We start from the raw sequence: 13,689 nt of genomic DNA, 5'->3' as shown, positions 1-13,689 counted from the left end.
AATGTGTAAGGATCTGGCCTGTACGCTCAGTGTTTTTTGTTGAACTAAGCGTTTTATTGATTTTTAATCAAACTACAAATACAAATTACTTCCTACTCCTAACCATGAGGCACTTTACTTTAATCAACTGCACAGAAAAAAAAAACTAAACCTCCTAACAAATCCTAAGCTTCCAACAAAAGCTCTTCACCATAGATTCAAAAAAAATTTGAAATGTTTTTTAAACAATTCTCTTTTATTCCACCGCGATTCGCGAATGTGACTTTTCAATTCTTCAATACTTCCGTTTTTACTTTTTTGCAAACAATAACACATCGATTCGACAGTCAACCACAATGCTGCTTTTTCTTTACTATTCGTTTCACTTATATTACAAGATAAAAGCTCATCAGCGTCACATAAAGCTAATTTGAAACTTGTTTTCAAAATTTCGTTAAGCCAGGACCAAACTTTGTTCGAGGAACAGCAATTCTTAATTCTGTGTTCCACACTGTCTGGCACACCGCAGCAGTCACAGTTCGGAGAATCAACTCCCCTTACACCGTGTCGAAACATTTTAGCATTGCATGGAATAATGTCCCGGAGAATCATGCATAAAACCGATTTGCTATCAGATGAAAGAAAATTTTTGTTCGTATTTTATTCGGTAACTCAATTCGCTTTTAAACTGTTATTTTCATTGATGACAAAATTGTATCATAATTTTTTTTGCAGGTATTCAAATGAGTTTCATTCGTAAATAAATCTGCATCCTTCAACCATTCCCTAATAATCCTTGTTATAGTTTTAGTATGAATTTGCTCCAGCATAAATTAATCGATATTGACATATTGTACTACACGAAAATAAAGTATTTTATACAAAAAGAGCTTTACATTTTGCTTCAACGTCTATAAGCGATCGATCTCTCTCCAATACTGGAAGGTAGAGTTCCTTCCTTTCTACTCTATAAAATAGTCCTTTCCAAATAAATTTTCCACAAATAGATCGTAATGTGCAAATATGTTTATTTTCCGGTGGAAAAATCTGTGCAACATACCACAATTTCGAAAGAATAAAAGTGTTTAAAATTGTAACTTTTTGAAATAAATTTAATCGTCGAGATTGTTGTAGAATTAAACTTCCGATGATACTTTGAATCAAATCTTTATATTTTTTTTCGATGGTTTCAACATAGTCCTTTTTAAAAGTTATTCCTAAAATTTTCATTTTTTCCACCTCTTTAACTTGTTGAGGACCCAAACGACAGCTGTTAAATCTTAAAAAACTGTGATTTCTTAGAATTTAATTTAATTTTAGAATACACACTGTTAATACACTACAACTGTGAAGTCATATCAAATTCACTATCATTTCAAATGTTTATATCATCCGCAAAAGCTACAACTTTAACAAAATTGTTATCAATCAAAACACCTTTTAAATTTCTATCAATTTATCGAATTAATGGTTCTAAATATAAAATAAATAAAACCATGCTGAGGGGACAACCTTGCCTTACAGAACTAAGAATAGCAAAGGGTGAAGTCAGGAAACCATTAAAAAATACGGATGATGTCGCGTTTTTATACAGTTTGCGTAAACAACTAATTAAATTGTCAGGAAAATTAAACTTCTTCAAAATATCCCACATAAACTCATGATCAACACGATCAAAGGCTTTTTCCAAATCAAGACTTAAAATTGCTCCTTTAAACTTTTTCGATTTATTTGCTTTTATCAAAACATTTCTTAATAATTTTAAATTATGAATAAAAGAGCTAACTTTAACACATTCTGCTTTTTGTGAATAATTTATAATCTGTGTTAAGAATACTTATTGGTCTTTTATTTTGCAAGTCTAACTTATCACCTTTCTTAGGAATTAAGGTTATAATTTCCGAAGTAAATAATCCTGGAGGGTACTCTTCGTTAATGTAATAATTGGTAAATAATTTCAGTAAGTCATTTTTAATAATATCAAAACATTGAGTATAAAACTCATAACTAATCTACGGTCATGCAATTGTTCGCTGACCTTTGGTTGACATATCCATGAATTTCATGAAGTTTGATTCGTCGGATAATAGGGTTTCTCTCATATTCCGGAAGTGTCCCCAAGGGGTCACCGGAAACCTGTTCCAGAATTGCCAGAATGCATAATCGAAGAATGGCATGACCGTAAATTGACACATTTTTCAATTTCATGAAGTTTGATATGTCGGATGATGGGGTGTGTCCCTAAAGGGCCACCGGTACCCGGTTCCATAATGGCCAGAATGGGTCAGCGAACAACGGCATGACCGTAAATTGACATATCTTTCAATTTTATGAAGTTTGATATGTCGGATGATAGGGTTTCTCTCATATTCCGGAAATGTCCCCAAGGGGCCACCGGTAACCGGTTCCAGATTGGCCAGGATGGCTCAGCGAACAACGGCATTACCAAAGATGGACATATCATTCAATTACATGAAGTTTGATGTGCAACATGATGGCTTTTCACCAAAAAAGTCAAGTTGGCCGTTCATCGGGTACCCGGGAACCGGTTCCAGGTTACCTGGAAGTGGCCACTAACACTCCAGAATGGTTCTGGCAATCGTGTATTGTGTTTTAAGTAAGTTTTATGGATCAATTTCTACTATCATGAGAGTATTGGTATCACATATATGTGAAAAACAGTAAAACATGAACTTTTCGGATGTTCCGGATTTCCGGAACCGGTAGGTCACCTGGCCCTGATATTAATATTTGTGGTCAAAGTACAGGTAAATACCTGCCGAATGCAACCCAGAGCATCCTGATTGGTTAAAGTTTGCCGGAGATACAGGTCGTCAAAGTTGGGGTCTCAAAAAGGTCCTTTTTCGGTTGTAGCCGGTTCCCGGTGGCCACAGTGACCAAATTCGGTTTTACAGGTCGGTTTCGGAAAGGAGACGTTCAAAGCTTTCATTTGTGACCAAAAGAACCGGAATCGGTCAAAAACTGGATTTTTGACGTTGTTTTAAAGTTTGGGGTCGAAAAGGACCCCAATACCTTATGTATGATTTTTTTTAATACCAAGGGAAGGTTAAGCATACTTATTGGTCTTTTATTTTGCAAGTCTAACTTATCACCTTTCTTAGGAATTAAGGTTATAATTCCCGACGTAAATAATCCTGGAGAGTACTCTTTGTTAATGTTATCAGTGTTAAATAATTTCAATAAGTCATTTTTAATAATATCAAAACATTGAGTTTAAAACTCATAACTAATTCCGTCTGGTCCTGGAGAGGAACGTTTGGATGAAAATCATAAAGCAGTTTCTAATTCAGACATTTCTATAGGTTTAGCTAAATTTGGTTTTTCAAGATCATCTAAATGCGCAGTTAAAGTGTTCGGAATGGCAAAATTAAAAAAAAAATGTTTACTAATTTATATGACGTCCTAGCCAAATAGTGTCTGGAACAAAATCTAACTTTGTTCAATGACGTTTTAGGGCTCTGGTGTCTTTGGCAAAGTTGTAGAGGAAAAAAATCTTTAAAGTTTGTTGAAGATGTCAAAATTCTAGCTCATGATCTACACGAGATAGACGCCATTTATACAAAAAAATGTCAAATAGGCTCTTTATCGGTGTTAGCTCAAAAGGTTAGAATGTAAAACAATTATTTTAGAGTATAGCTTTAAATATTTTTTGGATATACATGATTTCATTTATTATTTTAGAACGTTCATCGTTATATTCAATCAAGCTGGGCAATTCTCTTCGATTTGCGTAAAACTTTGACCCAAAAATGGCCCTTCTGGGTTTTTGCAGATCCGATAAAAGAACATTAAATTTTCCATAAATTGACACATTAAAAAAAATACAATCGAGTAACTAAAAATGGCAGAGATAATGAGTTAATGAAAAATAAGTTTTTCTTCAGAATTTTGAGTACGCCATAAAATCGGGCACTCAATTTAATATGAAAGTTCCTTTGACACCCAATTTCCATCATTCAGGCTGCAATTTTTTTTGAACTTGTTTTTTTTCACATTTTCGAATATGGAAGGAGTCGTACCGTCCCAGAAGGAGACGAGATATCGAAAATTGAACCTCTAATTCGTGATCAGGGACAAAAGTTACTCCTAAGGATAACGTTTAACGCAAATCGAAGAGGTGTCGAGGAAACTGCTGTGCGAGTTGGCGAAGGATTGCCCAGCTATGGTGTTATATGGTTGTTTGGATAAATATAAAGTTGTCCAAATTTTAGGAGTACAGCAATTTTTAGTTCCTTTTTAGAGTCCGTAACAACTCCCCAAAGTTTGGGAACGATTGTTTTAATCCTCACTTTGCGCAAAATGGTTAAATTTGCTATGGAAAGTTGTTTTGGAAAAACTTTTTTTTTTGGATTACGATAAGGCTGGTACAAATTTTATTTCAAATTTTTGTCACACCCCTCCCCCTCCTTTAAAGTTGGCTTGAAAAAGGTTCCCCCCCCCTCGACCCCGACCAGAGTCGAAAGACAAATACTTTGAAAAATATTTACATCGGTCTAATTATAAAATTCACGTTTCATGCTGTACTAAAACCGAATTCATATTCGGATATTCTGGAAGGTGCTCTACAAATTTTACGAAGAATGCTCCTAAAAAAGATACAGCGTGTTCAAAACTGGTCCAAACCGCGATTTTCGAGCAAACCGAATTTTGCAAGCTGGAATTTAATCGTGAAATTTTGTGTTTTGTATTTATCAACTCGAAACCATTGAATCAATTTTAATCAGGACCAATTTCCATTTTATTTTCGCTGAAATCGATTGCATTCCATATAGTCGCGGATCCGATATTGACACTGTAACCACGACCTTACCCCATACACTTTGTTCCACTTTCGGTCCATGTCACTCGGTCGCTTCAATCGCAGCGTCCTTACCTCAACACAGCTTTTTCCCACACCCATCCCACTCAGGCTCGGCCACTCTTTGCTTGCGATATGAGTGCCCAACATCAGCTGAGTTTGCGTGAGTTCCGCCGACTTGTGTGTTTTTGTGTCGTTTGCTCCGTCACTGACATTGTTGCGACTCAATCTAGTACCTCCTCCATCGCTCTCTCTCGCTCTCTAGTACCTCCCGCTCTCTTTTAGCAGATTCTCTCTCGCGCGTGAGTTCCCTTCACTCGATGCGGTGCGTGAGACTGAGTCCTCAGCAGGTCGTTCGTCGGGCTAGAGGACAACCTGTGAGGGGGTGAGTTCCGGGCGCGCGGAAAATGCGGGATGCCATCGTCGTCGTCTTCATCGGGATTGATCTCTCTCCGGTGCGGGGCCCGCGTCAGTATCGAACGAGATTCTTAGCGCTTTGGTACGGTTTTTAACGGAGTCGGTGAATCTCCCGGCGGTGACACCACCCGGGAAAGCTGTGAACGTGTTGACTGACGGCTGGGCAGCCCGGTCGCAAAGGATTTTCCTGTGTGCCTGTGTGGATATTTGCTTTTGGGGCGAAAGTTTTCTCCGGTGGAAATCTTGCGGGATTAGTTTGGAGGTCGCCCGGTGCTGGGGATCTTAGGTGCGGAGTTTCGTGGAATCCTTGAGGGAACTTTTCCGAGGAGTGCCGGGAAATGTCTTTTCCCGGGGGGGAAAACAGCAAACTCGTGGAAATCGTGTGATGTAGAGTTATGTAAACAAGTGAATTTGACGGCGTTGGGAGGCGTTCGGTAAAGTGTCCGTTGAAGGGAGGGAGATTCCATCAACTTTATCGGGGTAGTTTGGCTGAAACTTGGTCCAATCAATCGTGGGAAAGTTTTGGGGAGCAGCGGGGTGAGGAAGGCCCCCTCCTACAAAAAAAAGGTCAATTGGATTGAATTGGCCCCGAACCAACCGGGATTGCCAGCCCGTGTGTGCTCTGATAAGGGTGAATCTCGCTGGGAAAATTTAAAAACAACAAACGGCTGGGAAAAAGTTTTCCCTCACGCGTCCTCGTGTGTCCTCGTGAAAACGACGTGGTCGTGAAAAAAAGGGACAATCAACGAACCAAAGCAAACAAAATTGGAAAAAAAACCGTGCCATAAAGTACGGTAGTTTGTACGAGTGTGTGTGGTTTTGGGGTTTAAAACCGTGGGAGCAAGTGATTTGCCAGACTCAATTTTCCCACACCCCCACTCTCAAGTGGAGTTGGCGCGCGCTTATTGGTGAAGTGAAAATTTCGTTACAAGTTACAAATCTTGTTGGCTCGACAGCAGCCGGAATCGAATAACCGAGGTTGAGTCTTGTGAGCGGTGAAGACCCCTAAATTTGGTCAAAGTGATACCGACTGTGGGAAAATTGGAAAAGTCTAAAATGAAGAAGGAAAACAAAGGATGTTTTTTTGCTGTAATTTCTTGATTGGGTTGGCACGCGGCGCTCTAAAAATATAATATTTCCCGTTGGAGACTGGGAAAATCCGGAAAAAGTTTCCTCTGAAAGAGGCTTTCCCAGAAGAAATTTGAGAAGAAAAAGAGTTGAGTGAAAAAACGGATCAAAATAAGGCTCCGGTGAGGAAAAAGGATTTCGCACAGACTTGTTGGAGCTCCCGGCAAAAACGAAGAAGACGTCACTGGGGAGAAATCAAGTCGAAGGATATTTTCTTCTCGCAGAAAACACACATACGAGCTGGTCCACGTGTGTGTGTGTGCGCGCACCATTTCTTTGAGTAAAAGCCGCCCCCTCGATTCACATAGGATTGGTCCCCAGCGTGGAATGTCTTCGACGACGGAAATGTCGGCAGGTTCTGCGGCCGGAATGTGATTTTGAGCTACAGCAGTTTGGACGGTCTACCTTCAGGGAAGAATCGGCGAAGAAAAATCCCACCCATTAAGGCACGTGGGGACACACGTGAAAGGGTAAGTTTCGCTGGGGAATTTATTTGAACTTTAAATTGGATTGAGTCGGAGAAAAGCGTTGACTAACTTGGTGGGGAAGAAAATGCTTGAAGCATTCCGATGAGGAATCTGCGCAGTCGTGGGATGCGCACGTTGCTTTGGCGTCGCAAATTGTAAACTCCATGTTTTAAACTTACAAGTTATGATACTATCAAATCAAACATTTCCACCGTATTGTGCAAATAGCGAATAATTATAACTTAATGCAAATTTAATGGATTTTGAACTAATTTGAAATGGTACCAAAGTTCCTCTCTAATTTCATGAGGTACACGCCTTTGCAGAAACTGGGTTCTATCTAAGTACAAATACAAAAATATTGCTTGATATTTTGTCGTCATCTTAACGACTGTACAAATGAGTACGAACGATTGTTAAAAAACACGACAGTGACTATTCGTGGATTTGACAAGCTTAAAAGTTGATCTAGCTGCTTAACCCTCTATTGCTCATATTTTTTTAGTTTTATTATGGACCTCCTTTTTTTCGAGCAACTCTGATTTTACGAAAAACTTTACTTTTCTTGTATTATTTTTTTGTTATTTTTGTTTTGTATTTTAATGGGCATTTATCCTAATTTATTTTAGTTTTTTTTTGGTAATTTGTAGTTTCAGTCCTATTCTACCAATCATTATCTTTTGCCTATTTGCTGGTTTTCATAATTTTCAGTCAGCTCTTCGAACTTTGTCCGCAGGGCTCTTTGATCAATCAAAAGTTTCGCAAAACAAACGTGCGACGAAAAGTACTCAAGCGCTTATTCTAGTTGACAATATGGATGTCACACTGTGGAGTTGTTCAATATTGGAATCTCGGTAAATGTTTCGACACTCGATCACGTACACCACGCAAATCAAGACTTCCTGCGCGCATGTTTGCGTGTAAGAGCACAAGGTATGTCTTTGTCTGTTGCACCAAAAAACAAAATGCCAGTTTATGGTATGATCGAGCATTAAGAGCAGTCAATCGTTTATTCATTAAAACATACTTTGACTTTAAAATAAAAGGATTGAAATTCAAGAAAAATAATTTTATTTCCAGCACTTTTGTAAGTTCTTTGTCATATTGTTCATGTGTTGCATACACACCAAAATTTAAAAAAAATATGAAAATTGAAATTACAAGCCTAGGTTTCAACATTCGGATGAAAAGAGTCTTTTTAAAATGCATTTTACAGGCGTACAGTTGCTTTCCAATCATTAGTTTTGAAAATATCGAGGTATTGACGGAATTTTCTTTTTCGCAAAAAAAAAAACTTTTCGTGGGACTGTACATTGCTATTTCATCATGCTTAGGGGAGAGTGGGGAGACTTGATCCCCTTTTTTTGTATCGCACATAACTCTGTCAATTTCTCAGAAAACTACAAACTTTTTGCATGAATTGAAAGCTTAAACATTCATCTATGTTTGGTTAATAAGGGTATTTCATCAGATGAACTCTTCGAATCATGCCAAGCGTTTTAAAAAAATATTTTAAACCGGCATTTTAAAAATGTTAGGGTTAACTTGATCCCCCTTTCAACATTTTGAAGAAATCTTAATCAAAATGTTTCTTTTTCATCCAAACTATTAATTTTCTATAAGTTACAGCAATCTTCTATATATATAAAAAATTTCGACGGTTTTGTTCGAACGCGAATCAATTCAACACGGAACGTCGGATCGAGGTGATATTTGTTGCGTTGGGTTCGTTTAAGTCCAAGGAAGGTTCTTACGCCAAAAAGTTATAACTTTGGCCACTCTGGAACCGATTCCGGAAAATCTGCAGATTATATGGAGAAAGTTACGTAAAATCAAATTTTGATCACAGGAGGCTGAAGAAGCAAAAACGTTAAAAACGTCAACAAACGAAAAAAGGGAGAACGAAGTATGTCGGGTAAGGCTTGTTTTACATAAAACCTGTACGTTTGTGTTCAAAATATAACAAGTTTAGTATGTAAAATATTTGAAAACTTAAAATATTATTTTTTAGAACAAAATTAAGCATGTTTACAAAAGCTGGAAATTTTTGTTTACAAAACTTTTGAAAAAAAATTCAAACTGCAGTAAGTTATGTACATCTATACTAAAGGAAACTATGTATGAACACTAGGGTGTAATATGGTAGTATGGAAAAAAATAAAGTTGTCCAAATTTAGTGAGCACAGCACTTTTTTAGTTCCTTCTGGGGTCCTAAACAACTCCCCAAAGTTTGGGGCCGATTGGTTTAGTCCTCACTTTGCGCAAAGCGATTCAATTTTCCATATAAATTTGTATGGGGACAACATTTTTTTTGGATTTTGATATTTATCAAATCCACGTTTCATGCTATATCAAAACCGGACTCATATTCGGATGCTCTGGAATGTCCTCTACAACTTTCCCGAAGAAAGTATGGTGCTAGCTTGCCCCTAAAAAAAGATACAACGTTTTCAAAACTCGTCTAAAACGTGTTTTTTGTTCGAAAATCACGTTTTAGACGAGTTTTGAGGACGCTGTATCTTCTTTCAGGAGCAAGTTAGCACCATACTCTCTTCGGCAAAGTTGTAGAGGACATTCCAGAGCATCCGAATATGAGTATGATATATCAAAACCGGACTCATATTCGGATGCTCTGGAATGTCCTCTACAACTTTGCCGAAGAGAGTATGGTGCTAACTTGCTCCTGAAAGAAGATACAGCGTCCTCAAAACTCGTCTAAAACGTGATTTTCGAACAAAAAACACGTTTTAGACGAGTTTTGAAAACGTTGTATCTTTTTTTAGGGGCAAGCTAGCACCATACTTTCTTCGGGAAAGTTGTAGAGGACATTCCAGAGCATCCGAATATGAGTCCGGTTTTGATATAGCATGAAACGTGGATTCAATAAATATCAAAAACCAAAAAAATGATTTTCCCCATACAAATTTATATGGAAAATTGAATCGCTTTGCGCAAAGTGAGGACTAAACCAATCGGTCCCAAACTTTGGGGAGTTGTTTAGGACCCCAAAAGGAACTGAAAAAGTGTTGTGCTGGAAAATCGATTTTGATATTACACCCTAATGAACACCCAGCCCAATTAATTAATCTTGAGGCTGATTCCAGTGACTGTAAAAATGCAGGGATCAAGTCTCCCTAAACGCACTTTTTTCAACAATTGATTGTAAAAATAGTATGACGATAAATTTAACGTCAAATACGTAAGGGTTTTGGAGTTGATATGTTTATCAAGCAATTCATGTATAAAAAATATTTTTTTGAATAATTTTTGAGTGTTTTCTATACATATCAAAACAAAGAAAAAAAGATCTCTTGGAAGTTTTTTGCAGCTCGTTTTAGAAAAATGTGTGTAACTAACTCTATCTAAAATTTTTTAATATTTTTCTTTGTTTTCTACAATGAGTTTTAGTTAATTTCGCACAACTTTCTAGAACAATGCTAATTGTTTTACCCACATGCTGATGAAATACAGGCTAGGGATCAAGTGTCCTCGGGGATCAAGTCTCCCCACTATCCCCTACATGCTAAATATGATTATAAACGCGGAAAAATGCATTTTAACTGGTTTTCAATTGATTAAACTTTAATTTTCATTAAAATTTTGAAGTTTTTCGAAAAAATATGTTTATTGCCCCTTGATTATTAAGGCCAACTTTGAAGGAGGGAGGGGGGGGGGGGCGACATAAACTTTGAAAAATATTTGCAACGGCCTAAGTGTTTTTTTTTTGCAAATCACGTTTAAGTGACATAAAGTTAAATTAAAAATCATCATTTTTTTTACCGTGTAGCATTTTTTTTCAGTGTAGTCCTACAACTTTGCTCAAGACACCAAATCGATCAAAAAATTCCTTCAAAAGATACAGATTTTTGAATTTCCATACATAATTTTTGTATGGACAGATGCCAAATTTGTATGGAAAATTAAATGGACAAATATGGATTCTTTGCGCATACCAAAAGCATCATGAAAGTTTCAGCCGGATCAAAAAATACAAAAATAAAATAAAAAAAAGACCGATTTCGTAGAGAATTGCTTAATGCATGAGCCCAGAAACCTGGTCAAAGTTTCATTCAAATACAAAGAAAAGTCAATATGTAAAAACATAGAGAGTTACTCTCACTTCCCAAACTAATAAAATTAAATTGAAAATTGGTTATTTTTTAACTTCCAAACCAGACTAACTTTACTGTTGAACATTGTATGGCATTTTTCAAATTATTTTATTGTGAAGAGACAGATAACACCGACTAACAAAAAATCTGCGCCGACTCATTTCGAGGGGAAGCATGAAGTTTGGATCCAATGAAATATGTGCACTAGGGTGGTCCAAATCCGGGCTTTCTCGGGATACCCCCCGAAATCAAAGATTGGCCCATCACTAAGCTACATTCCAAATTTGATCTCTTTCTGACCGCGAGACCCCTCCCTCTAATCGCTTTAAGTTTGTATGGGTAAAAACGCCAAAATATATGGAGAAAAGCAACTGTTTCAGTTTTTTAACTGTGGAGGGCGCAATAGTCATCCAATCTTTATCAATTTTCAGATGTAGGACCTTTCTTAAATTTAGAACAACTTTTCCGAAGGCACCACATTTTTAGGAATTTTTAATGAAAATTTATTCCATCCAAGTTTTAAAATTGAAGTTTTGAATCATAAGTTGAAGAAAAATAACTGATTCGAAGATTTTTGCATCAGCCCTTGAATTTTTGGTATTTTTTTGTTAATTCTCCTGGCAAAAAAAAATGTGGCAATTATCAGATTAATTTTATTTTTTTATTGGTTGTACTCATCTTTCCAAACCAGTCATCCTGCCAATCTTTGCAACCGTTTCAATTTTAGATTTCCCATCTACAAAACCATGACCGGGAACCGCCCATCACTCTCACCTGAGCCCCGAACCGATTCGCAAAAGTTTTCTCCAATTAATCTAGAATTAGTTGGCCTAACAAACGACCCTAACCTTTCAACCCCTCGCTCCCCTCCCCACACCCTGCTCGTTTGTCCGTTACAAATCCCACCCTCCCACTTGCTCAGACACTGGACCCTCGAACACCTTCGTGTGATCTATCGAACCACATCACACAACGGCACACACACCTTTTCGATTCCCAGGACTCTTTCTCTCTTACTTATTCTTCTTGGGTTCCTGTCAATTTGCCAGTTGGTGAAAAAGGTTACCAACTGTGTTAGCACTGTTGAAAAGTCTACATTTAATTAATTTTAGGACAAGTACTTGAAAACTTTATTTCAATCAGAATTATAATACATTTGGATAAGTTTAATGGAAAATTTCATAGTTTTCTACATAAATCCAAAATTTTCTCACTGTTCAACACGTGTTAGAATGAATGTGTTTGCATGTTGGTGTACCTTACCGGGCGTGTCGGTCGAATGGATCACATAATGAATTACGGCACCATTCATCTCTCTATCTATCTCGGTTGGTTTGGCAATGTTCTGGTTTTTCTAACCCTCCCTACTCTGGCTGAGAGTAGTAGTCCGGAAGAGGTCCGGCTGTCAGCTCTTGTCGGGTTCCCCATAGTTGAACTTCACACCAATTGACAGGAGCTATTCATCAGAGGACTTCTTAGGGAAAGGAAGAGGGCCGGAGGTCAGGACAAAGGACGCAGCTAGAGCGTCCAATTTCCCGGGGTTACAAAATTCCCGGGAAACGGGAAATTTTCAACAAATTTCCCGGGAAATCCCGGGAATTCCCGGGAAATTTGAAATTTAACGAAAATTATTCTAATCCTGTTTCTGATTAATCTTTTGCAAAGAAATTGTATAGAACAGCAACTTTAATGGTCAAAATGAGTGTGAGGATCAATTAATGGCTTGACTGCTTGTTAAAAATCATGCAACTTTGAGAAAATATATAAACTTTCTAATTATTAAACCTTTCAAATCGTCCCAAATGAAAGAAAATATTATTAGTATTTTTGTTGAGAAGGATTTTTTTAAATCAAAGTGTTTGGATAGTGAAAATCTATGCTCCACAACCATAAAATTGCTTTTAAATTTGTCTTCATAAATAAATATAATCTGAATTAAACCTTGACATGAAATTTACAGACAAGCTGATTAGTTCAATATGAGCAGTACTCTCAGATTTCGGTCATTCGATTTTTTTTTGTATTTTTTAATCCAACTGAAACTTTTTTGGTGCCTTCGGTATGCCCAAAGAAGCCATTTTGCATCATTAGTTTGTCCATATAATTTTCCATACAAATTTGGCAGCTGGCCATACAAAAATGATGTATGAAAATTCAAAAATCTGTATCTTTTGAAGGAAATTTTTGATCGATTTGGTGTCTTCAGCAAAGTTGTAGGTATGGATATGGACGACACTGAAAAAAAATGATACACGGTAAAAAAAATTTTGGTGGTTTTTTATAAAAGTTAAATAAAACTTGATGATTTGCAAAAAAACAATATTTTTATTTTTTTATTTTTGTATATGTTTTAGAGGACATCAGTTGGCATTTTCAGAAATTTCCAGATTGAGCAAGAAATCTTTGAGCGAGTTATGAATTTTTGAATCAATTTTCAGTGTAGTCCATATCCATACCTACAACTTTGCCGAAGACACCAAATCATCAAAAAATTCCTTCAAAATATACAGATTTTTGAATTTTCATACATCATTTTTGTATGGCCAGCTGCCAAATTTGTATGGAAAATTATATGGACAAACTAATGATGCAAAATGGCTTCTTTGGGCATACCGAAGGCACCAAAAAAGTTTCAGTCGGATTAAAAAATACAAAAATTAAAATTTAAGAAAAAAGACCGATTTCGTAGAGAATTGCTCATATGAACAATAGATGGAAATAAATGAAATCAAATCAGGTTCTCCAATTATTATTTTTTGTTTAATTT

The 13,689-nt window shown here is 36.8% G+C and overlaps 1 protein-coding gene across 1 annotated transcript in view; it reads left to right on the top strand.

Annotated features, from left to right (window-relative positions):
- Positions 1 to 5,269: 5,269 nt before the first annotated feature.
- LOC120429702 (uncharacterized) overlaps positions 5,270 to 13,689 on the top strand; it is a 223,799-nt gene continuing 215,379 nt past the window's right edge. The window contains exon 1 of the mRNA XM_052706895.1: positions 5,270 to 6,813. The gene's annotated coding sequence lies outside the window, so the exon portion shown is untranslated. The remainder of the gene's footprint in view (positions 6,814 to 13,689) is intronic.

The sequence above is a fragment of the Culex pipiens genome, chromosome 2 (assembly GCF_016801865.2).
Source record: "Culex pipiens pallens isolate TS chromosome 2, TS_CPP_V2, whole genome shotgun sequence".
In the NCBI taxonomy this organism is placed as follows: domain Eukaryota; kingdom Metazoa; phylum Arthropoda; class Insecta; order Diptera; family Culicidae; genus Culex; species Culex pipiens.
This window is presented reverse-complemented; position numbering and strand designations above follow the sequence as displayed.